The following is a 9,479-nucleotide window of genomic DNA, read 5'->3' on the forward strand; positions in this document are numbered from 1 at the left end:
CATGTAAATACCTTTAAGAGTGTTATGTATAAACTAGCCAACTGCCCATCAGGAGTGATGGGAAAGTGGGGAGAGGGGGCAGGCAGGGATGGAGCACTGCCGCCACCTCCCAGGAACAGGGGGAGAGAGGGAAACTTGCCCCACTGTCCCCTTGGCCAGCACCCCATGCTGCTGCTGCCTCCAGAGAGCAGGGCCGAGGGGGGAACCCTGCTCTGTTCCCTCTCTCCCTGCTGTCATAGTAGTGCTCCGTCATGTTGCTGCCACCACCACTGCCTCCTGTCCAGAATGCTTTCGGAGCACTCTGATTGGTTGTTTCATAGAATCATAGAAGTAGGGTCGGCAGGGACCTTATAGATCTTCAAGTCCGACCCCCTGCCACGGCAGGAGAAAAAACTGGGCTCAAATGATTCCAGCTAGGTAGGTATCAAGCCTCCTCTTAAAGACCCCCAGGGTAGGAGCCAGCACCACATCCCTTGGAAGTTGGTTCCAGATCCTAGCCGCAGTTCCTAGACAGTCATTTTAACAATCAGTCCTAGACAGATCCAGATCCTAGGTTCCAGTTCCTAGCTGGTTTAAGTAACCAGAGTGCTCCAAGAGCATTACAGACAGGCAGACGGACTATGCCCTTTATTATATTAGAATTGTTACATGGGCCTGAGGATTGCAGGAGGCAACAGCAGATCAGTAGGTTAAGAAGTCGCTCTGAATAAACAAGCTTTAGGGTTCTATAATTTTAACTCCTTTGTCTTTTGAGAATAACACAACTCTCTTATGTGAAGGCTAGAGATGCAAATGAAGGGAGCCTAGATAGATCCACGTTCATCCTATGTGGGTGCAGGGACACGAGACTCTTAACTTTGCATTAGCATAGTTTACTGCAAAGTAAGTATGTGCTGTCTACATGTGCACATGCTTAATTTACAGTAAACCTCTCTAATCCTGAGTAAATTTGCTACCTGCCAATGCAACTCGCAAATTTACTTGGGATTAGTAACAGTGCCATAGTACTTATGTAGATGCCTGACCTGAAGCAAAATCTGCTCCCCACCACCTGTACACCAGGTGGGGGCTAGCAATTGCTCCCTGCTCCTGGGAGCTGTTTGCCACTGGGGTGCTCCAAGCCCCCGGCTCCCACATCACAATTAGGGAGTGGGGGCTGGGAGATTCTTATCTCCTAGTCCCTGCACTGCCATCATGATTGGGGTACAGGGGGCTGAGAGATCCTTATCTCCCAGCCTGAGCTCTGTGGTCACAGGGCTTAGGCTTGGAGACCCATATCTCCCCAGTCTGTTCCCCCCAGCTCCGCAGTCACAGAGTGGGTGGAGAACAAGCTCCCGAGCCCCTGCCATGCATGCCCATGTAGGGACAATGTCCCTCTGCCCCAGCAGCAGGGAGCTGCAATCTGCAGTTGTGGATCTGGGGATGGGAACAGGTTGGGAACAGGCTGGGAGATCTGTAATTGCTTTGCATTCTCTCCCATTTTTGCAGTGCAGAGGCTGGGAGTTTCCTTCATTGGGACCAGGACAGTTTCTGGCCAGCCCCAGGCTGTGTGGAGAAGCACGTGCAGCCTGGAGGTAGCTGGGGACTATCCTATTTCAGGCAGTCCCCAGCCAGGTCTGGGCTGTACATGCAGATCCCCATGGAGCTAGCAGCAAGCTAGTTGCTAGTTGCTAGTTGCCCCACCAGTGGATCAGGGCAGGGGGTGGGGCCTGCCCCTCCCCTGCAGCTCTTTCCAAGCCTGACTGGGGAGCTAGGGCGAGGAGCTCCCTGCTGCCAGGGCAGGAGGACATTGTCGCTGCCCCAGCAGCAGACAGCCCCCTGGGGCCAGGAGATAGCCTGGTGCTCCCTTGTCTCTTGGCCTGGTCTCTTGGCCTGGTGCTCCCTGCCAGATCCTGAGCTAGTACTTGAGGGGAGCTCCCCCCAAGTGGCAACAGGGGCCCATTTTAGGGCTGCAGAAAATGGTGCAAATCGTCTCCCTAATCCCCGCATGTGTAGATGCCCACCCATAAGAGTTTACACCAAATTAGCTTGGGACAAAGTAAATGCATTGTAGATGTGCCCTGTAAATACCACCCTCAAAGGTTCTTGAGCTTATGTGAGACCTCAACTGGTACATAGGTCTTAGAAATGCCATAATCCATACTAGGGGCAGAATCCTGTTTAACTTTATGTGCCCAAATGGCATTAACCCAGCCATATAACTGCTGTGGAATTTACAGTTTGTGATCCTAGTCTATGTACCGTGTAGACTCACACACATCCACATAACTACTGAGCATGGGCTATAGTAGGCTACACTCTGGGCAAACAGACATGTAGCTCTCTACGGATGTAAGTCCCTGGACAACAACTCATGACTAGTGGGTGTTAGACACCAGAGGAGGAGATAAGTCTTCCTATGGTTTAACCAAAAAGCCTAGTAATGAGGGTACTCACCCTTGGAAATGGGACCCATTTGAAATCAATGAGTTTTACCATCAGTTTAAATGGAAGAAAGAACATACTCTATTGGTCTTCTTTATAACTGAAGGTTTTCCACAAGTCAGTAAATTTCCATAATAGTTTTAACATTATTAGCTGTTTTTTGCCCCCCATACTTTTTGGATGTTGTGGTATGAAGATATTCTTACACCGAGATCTTGGAAAAGGAGCTCTGGCTTTCCAGGTGCAAAGTGCTTAAGAGGAGCAAGTGCCTCTCTGATATTTAGTTAATCTGTAAAGTGCAAATCTACCCTACCTTCTACCTATCTTAAGTATTGGCATTAGCAGAAAATGGCTTTCCAATTCTGTGCTCAATATTGACAAGCACTCAACTAATTGAACCTGTTTGTAGAAACTGACTCTGAGAAACAAAACAGGATATCAGATATTCATTTCCTTGTGTACCTTATGACTCATCTGACAGTAGCCATTTAAGAATGGTTAGTTTTATGTGTCAGAGTGTTTTAGTGTAGCTTTTCCTTTCTTAGTTTCTAAACTGTTTTTTTAACTAATCCTACTCTGACTTTTTGAGAAAATTGATTTGCAGTCCCTGACCCTTTCTTAGCTAGCTTCTATAAGGAGTGTTAGGAATTCAAAATAAAATGTCCCGCAGGGTATGTCTGCTAACAAATTTCCACTAATTGACATCAAACTGGTTAATTTCCATATAATAAGTGTTGATTGATTCAAGGGCTTGGCTCAACTGCCTAAGACTTTCCTTACAGTGATCACATATAAGCTACCTTTTTGGAACACAGAGTGGAATATTTAAGGTCTTGCCAAATTTCAAGGATGCTGGGAGTTGGAACAATGTTTTTCATCTTCAGGCTCTTCTGGCTACTAATTATGTGGCAAAGGTATAAACTGGGCTTTGCAAATCATTATTTCCATTAGAAAGGTGTTGGACGCAATTCCACGGAGGGTCTCTCTCCTATTTATGCAGCTGTTATTCCCATGGGAGGAGGCCATTGCAGTCCTGGCTGAAACATGGGCTTCTGTTCTGTTTCCACAGCACTTGGAAGAAAAACAAAACAGGACTAATGAAAAACACACACGGGGAAATGCTTTATTATTTCATCATCCTCACCTACTGAGATCTGGCACCACTCTGTGTTTAGGAAGAACTTCTCCCACCCCCTCTCTCTCAGAGTGTGGTTATATAAGGCTGACATTCTGTCATTTCCTGTCAGATCATTTCAGAGGAATTTGCTCTTATTTCCTCCGAGCCTCATCTCCTCCTTCTGGCCTCCTCATTGGCCACATGCTCCAACAACCATGCTGTGTTTACTTAAACGCACCGAGTGCTGGGCAGGCTATGCTAGAGAGTCTGGGGAAACACATGCTCACATTAGTCAGACAACTTGACCTTAAGTTCTGGGGGGGAAAAAAATGCATTTCTGTAAGGAAAATACCAAGGTTTCAAAACCTAAACTTACCCAGGGGGTTGGTGGATTTAAATTTTTATTTAAAAATCCTGACATGAAAGGTAACAGAAATTAGAGACTTTTGTTGACCTGAAGGTGGTACCTCTTTTCCTCAGTAACTACAGCAAGTAATTTTTTTTAAATGTGTGCTGAATTTAGTTCTTACATCTCCGCATTCAAGATATATCATAAACTTATTAATGTGGACATATAAAATCTAAATAGAAGGATGATAAGATTCATCATATATATCTGACTTGAATACACATGCACAGTACTTCATACTTTATAGCTACAGATTACTATTATTCAGATTTTTCTACTTCAGTCTTACAGTAGAGGAGAGATGGATTACATAAAATGCCTGTATCTTTTAAATAGTATAAAAATATTTTGAACATCCCAAAAGAAATTGCATGAAAAAAACCAAGCAGACACAGGTCATTTATACTTGAATGATGTGTGACTTTTTCAGTGGGAGGTGGTCTCAGTTGGTTACCTAATAAGGAAAGGAAAAGATGACTTAAGTAATAATCTCTCTACTAAAATTTATGGTAAGGAAAAAAAGAAATAAGTAAATTATCTGATTGAAGAGTCATTTCTTCCTTCCCTGACAGTGCAGGATCTGTTTAAATGCCGTTAGAAGAAGTCTAATTAAAATAATTTCTGTCAGAATGCTGGGTAATATGAAGCTCCAACTTCAGTTCAATGGCAGAGCTGAAATGACAAATCTTTTCTTAATTGGTACTTAATATGATTGTGTAGGATTGGTAATTCTCTGAGATAAAAAACAAAGAAATAGAAATTTCTTGTGAAGACAAAGTATTGGTAATTAGAGGAGAAATACTTCCCTCTGAACTGTTAAAACAGCAACCATTATTTTGAGAATCAGTTATGAAATAATATGTAATTGACATTTTATGAGAGCTTTTAAGTGGTAGTTAACCATAAGCAATGATGTTAAAATAAGGTTAAAAGGCTATCTTCAATGGACAAAGAGAAACTAATGACTTCCATTCCACTTGTAACTCATCTTGTTTGTCCAGCAGATTGTGTGGACCAGAACAAGATAGCACAATCACTGTAAATGTATGAGATTCTTTACTACCATTGACTAGACCTAAGTGTTTTCCATTGGATCTGCATCCCCACTTACAGCTGAAATGATGCCAATGGAACAACTGCAATTTTTCATTTTTATGATTCATTTCCTATTTGCTTTATCAGTTATTTTTATTAAATCAGTGTTAAATGTAATAGATACAAACAAGAAAATAGCATGAGTCATTTCCATTGGCACAGGATCAGCACTATGGAGCCTCCACATCTGATATGGTAATAGCAGAATCTTTAAAACTCTACAATTGTAATTGTAGGTAGTTGGAAATGAAAACTACTACAAAAATCTTTGATTGGCCAATTAGAATTGTATCACTAAATGTTAATATTGTGTGAATGGCTGCTTCCAATTAAATGTTGAAGTAATACATGTAGTCATAGGATCAGATTCTACTGCCTTTGATCATATTGAGTAGAACTCGACAGTAATTGAATTTTCTTAGTGAAGGAGCAATGTACTACTCAGCCTGAGTAAAGATGGCAGAATTTGATCCTCAGAAATTTCAGACAAATAGATGTATTAGGTCATCTAGTCCATCCTCCAGCTCTATAGCATAGTTCCTGATACTATATGCACCTTTATGTCTCACAAGAGACATGACTTCCTGGGGGAGGCTATGAGACAATCTAATAGATCATACAGTCAAGATGTTTTTGCTAATATTTAGCCTAAATTTTTCTTCTTATTATAATGCCATTATCTCTTGTTATGCTGTCTTTTATGGCCCTAAATGATTTCCCTCCCTCTGTTCTGTTTACAGTCTTTAAATATTGGAACAGTAGGCTATCATATCCTACCATTAGTCATATTTATATAGACAAGCTGTACACATTTAGCTTTCTTGGACTTCATATTTCAATCCTTCAAGTTCTTAATTATTAAATCTGTTCTAAAAGTGGTAAGTGTTTTTCAAGGGAACTATGAGAAGAGAAGAGAAAATAATTTGATTATTGCAGCTGGAAGGAACCAGAGGGTATCCTCACAATTTCCCCCAATCTTGTGCTTGGCACTAGCTATGAGGGACAGCAAAGATAAAGAGGCTGACTCAGGGAAGCTGCAGAGCAGGCATGGACAACATACAGTATGTGTGCACCAAATGGCACAGGAAACCTGTCTGTAAAGATTTCGGGGGAACCAGAGAATACAATGGCAGATAGGGCAGAGAGCAAGGAAGCAAAGTAACAGATTGGGCATGCAGCTGAAAGCAGAGCAACAGATCAGGCAGGGAAAGGGGATCAGAGTGGCACCCAGGGACAGCGTGGGGCTTACTTCGTGGGACACCTGCTAAAAAGGTTGGCCCCCACTGGAATATGGAGAATGTTAGGTAATGCTTCTGTGTATGAGATAGTGGGAATCTATATATAACCTGTAATTAGACTTGAAACACTGCTTGAACATTTGACAACTCTGTCATTTGATTGTAGCAGTCACCACAGAACGCTTGTCCAAACACCAGCGCCTGTGCAAGGACCGAAAGAAATGAGAAATGAGGGTCTTCTAGAGGTAAATTATTTGGGAGCCTGTTGAAGTTGCCAGGAGAGGAGTGCCAGGACACTACAGACTAGTGTACCAGGAAGTGTAGGGATCCAGGCTACCAAGAAGGTTGTCCTGAGACCAAAAATAGAGGACAGCAAATATGGAGGAGACCATATTTGTGTGTTCTCTTCCAGGTTGGTGAACCTCCTTCGGCGGGCTTTAAACTAGGCTCGTTGGGGGAGGGGGAAGATGAGGGCGGAGGAGACGATGAACTACCAGGCCCAGCAACAGCCAGCGAGCCCAGACCAATGGTCAAAAGGGAGAAACAGGTAAGTGATGGGGGACGGGGCATTGCTGAGACTAGGGGGTCAGTGGGCACAACCGTTGGAGGCCTCAAATGCCTCTACATGAATGCTCGAAGTATGGGGAAGAAGCAGGAGGAACTCGCCCTCCTCCTAGCTGTCACCAGCCCTGACATAGTGGGGATCACAGAAACGTGGTGGGACTCATCGCATGACTGGGCGGTGAGTGTCAAGGGCTATAGGCTATACAGGAGGGACAGGATAGGAAGGAAAGGTGGAGGAGTAGCACTCTACATCAAGGAGGAATATACTTCCTCGGCAATTAGCAAGGGGGTAGAGGGGGGACACTCTGAGGTGCTCTGGGTTAGAGTAAAAGGCAGTCCAGGGGATAGAGACTTAACGGTGGGAGTCTACTATAGACCTCCCAACCAGGGAGAAGAGCTCGACCAGGAATTCTTAGGTCAGCTCACAGAGGTAGTGAGGGCTAAGGATGTGGTCATCATGGGGGACCTGAACTTCCCAGACATCTGCTGGGAAGAGCAGTCAGCTAAGTCTGATCGCTCAGGTCGGTTCTTAGCCAGAGTGCAGGACCTCCATCTAACCCAGGAGGTGCACAGCCCCACCAGGGGAGACGCTTTGTTGGACCTGGTGCTGGCCACGGGGGATGACCTGGTGAGGGGGCTGCGGGTGATGGGCCACCTGGGAGACAGTGATCATCGCTTGCTGGAATTCACCATCCAGCGTAAGGTGGCAAAGGGCTGCAGCAAGGCAACAGCCCTAGACTTTATGAGGGCTGACTTCAACAAGCTAAGGAGGATTGTTGGGGAAGCGCTGAGGACCCAGAGGGGAAGGGAGCCAGATGTTCAAGGTGAGTGGTTGCTCCTTAAGGAGACGATCCTCCATGCCCAAAGGGAGGTAATCCCAACAAGGGTCAAAGGGAGCAGGAGGGCACATAAACCCCCATGGCTCACTAGGAGCATCCGGGAATGTCTCCTTGCTAAAAGGGAGGCATACACCCAATGGAGGGATAGGGTCATCACCAAGAAGGACTATGTTACAGTCACCCGAGGATGTAGGGGGGCAGTCAGGAAGGCCAAGGCAGAGATGGAGATAGGACTAGCTTCCCGGATTAAGGACAATAAGAAGTCCTTCTTCAAATACATAGGGGGTAAAAAGAGGGTCCCGGGTAATGTGGGGCCCCTGCAGGACACGATGGGCAACTTAGTCATCATGCCAGATGACAAAGCTAACATATTTAACGATTTCTTTGCCTCTGTCTTCCTAAGTAGGGACCAGTTCAGTCACCTCCCTGCTGGGCCCCCCTCGGGCCCCGGGAGAGACACGCCTGGGCCAGGGGTTAGCGAGGAGTTAGTTAGGATACTTCTGGAGAGGCTGGACGTGTTCAAGTCCGCTGGTCCGGACGATCTTCACCCTAGGGTTCTACAGGAACTGGCCGAGGTCATTGCGGGACCCCTGGAGCGGCTCTATGAGCACTCGTGGTGCTCTGGTGAGGTGCCGGAGGACTGGAAGAGGGCCAATGTGGTCCCTATCTTCAAAAAGGGAAAAAAAGAGGACCCGGGAAATTACAGGCCAGTTAGTCTTACCTCAATCCCGGGTAAGCTCTTTGAAAAAATCATCCTGGCACACATCCAGGAGGGCCTTGCGGGGGAATGCATGCTCAGGGGCAACCAACATGGGTTCATCAGTGGCAGGTCTTGTCAGACCAACCTGGTGGCCTTTTACGATCAGGTCACCAAATCATTAGACGCAGGGGTTGCTGTGGATGTAGTCTTTCTGGACTTCCGGAAGGCTTTCGACACTGTCTCTCACCCTGTCCTCATCAAAAAGCTGGGAGACTGTGGTGTCGATGCCCACACGGTCAAATGGGTCGCCAACTGGTTGGAGGGCCGCACCCAGAGGGTGGTAGTGGATGGGTTCTTCTCGACCTGGAAGGACGTGGGCAGTGGGGTTCCGCAGGGCTCGGTCCTCGGGCCCGCGCTGTTCAACATCTTCATCAGTGACTTGGATGAGGGGGTAGAAAGTACCCTGTTCAAGTTTGCTGATGACACTAAGATGTGGGGGGATGTGGGTGCACTAGAAGGGTGCAATAGGCTACAAGCTGACCTTGACAGGTTGCAACGGTGGGCGGATGAGAATAGGATGGGGTTTAACACTGATAAGTGCAAGGTGTTGCACATGGGGAGGAAGAACCGGCACCACACTTACAGGTTGGGAAACTCCCCTCTTGCCAGCACGGAGACGGAAAAGGATCTTGGAGTCGTCATTGACTCCACGATGAACATGGGCCGGCAGTGTGGGGAGGCAGTCAAGAAGGCCAACCGTACCCTGTCATGCATCCACAGATGCATCTCGAGCAGGTCCAGGGAGGTGATCCTCCCCCTCTATGCGGCACTGGTCAGGCCGCAGCTGGAGTACTGCGTCCAGTTCTGGGCACCACACTTCAAGAGGGACGTGGACAATATGGAAAGAGTCCAGAGGAGGGCCACTCGTATGATCAGGGGTCAGCAGGGCAAGACTTATGAGGAGAGGCTACGGGACCTGAACCTGTTTAGCCTCCACAAGAGAAGGTTAAGGGGGGACCTTGTGGCCTGCTGGTCAGGGGGGGATCAGCAGGTATTGGGGGAGTCCCTGTTCCCCCGTGCGCTGCCAGGAGTG

This window comes from Crocodylus siamensis, chromosome 4 (genome assembly GCF_052110815.1).
Source record: "Crocodylus siamensis isolate JL-2025a chromosome 4, ASM5211081v1, whole genome shotgun sequence".
NCBI lineage: Eukaryota > Metazoa > Chordata > Crocodylia > Crocodylidae > Crocodylus > Crocodylus siamensis.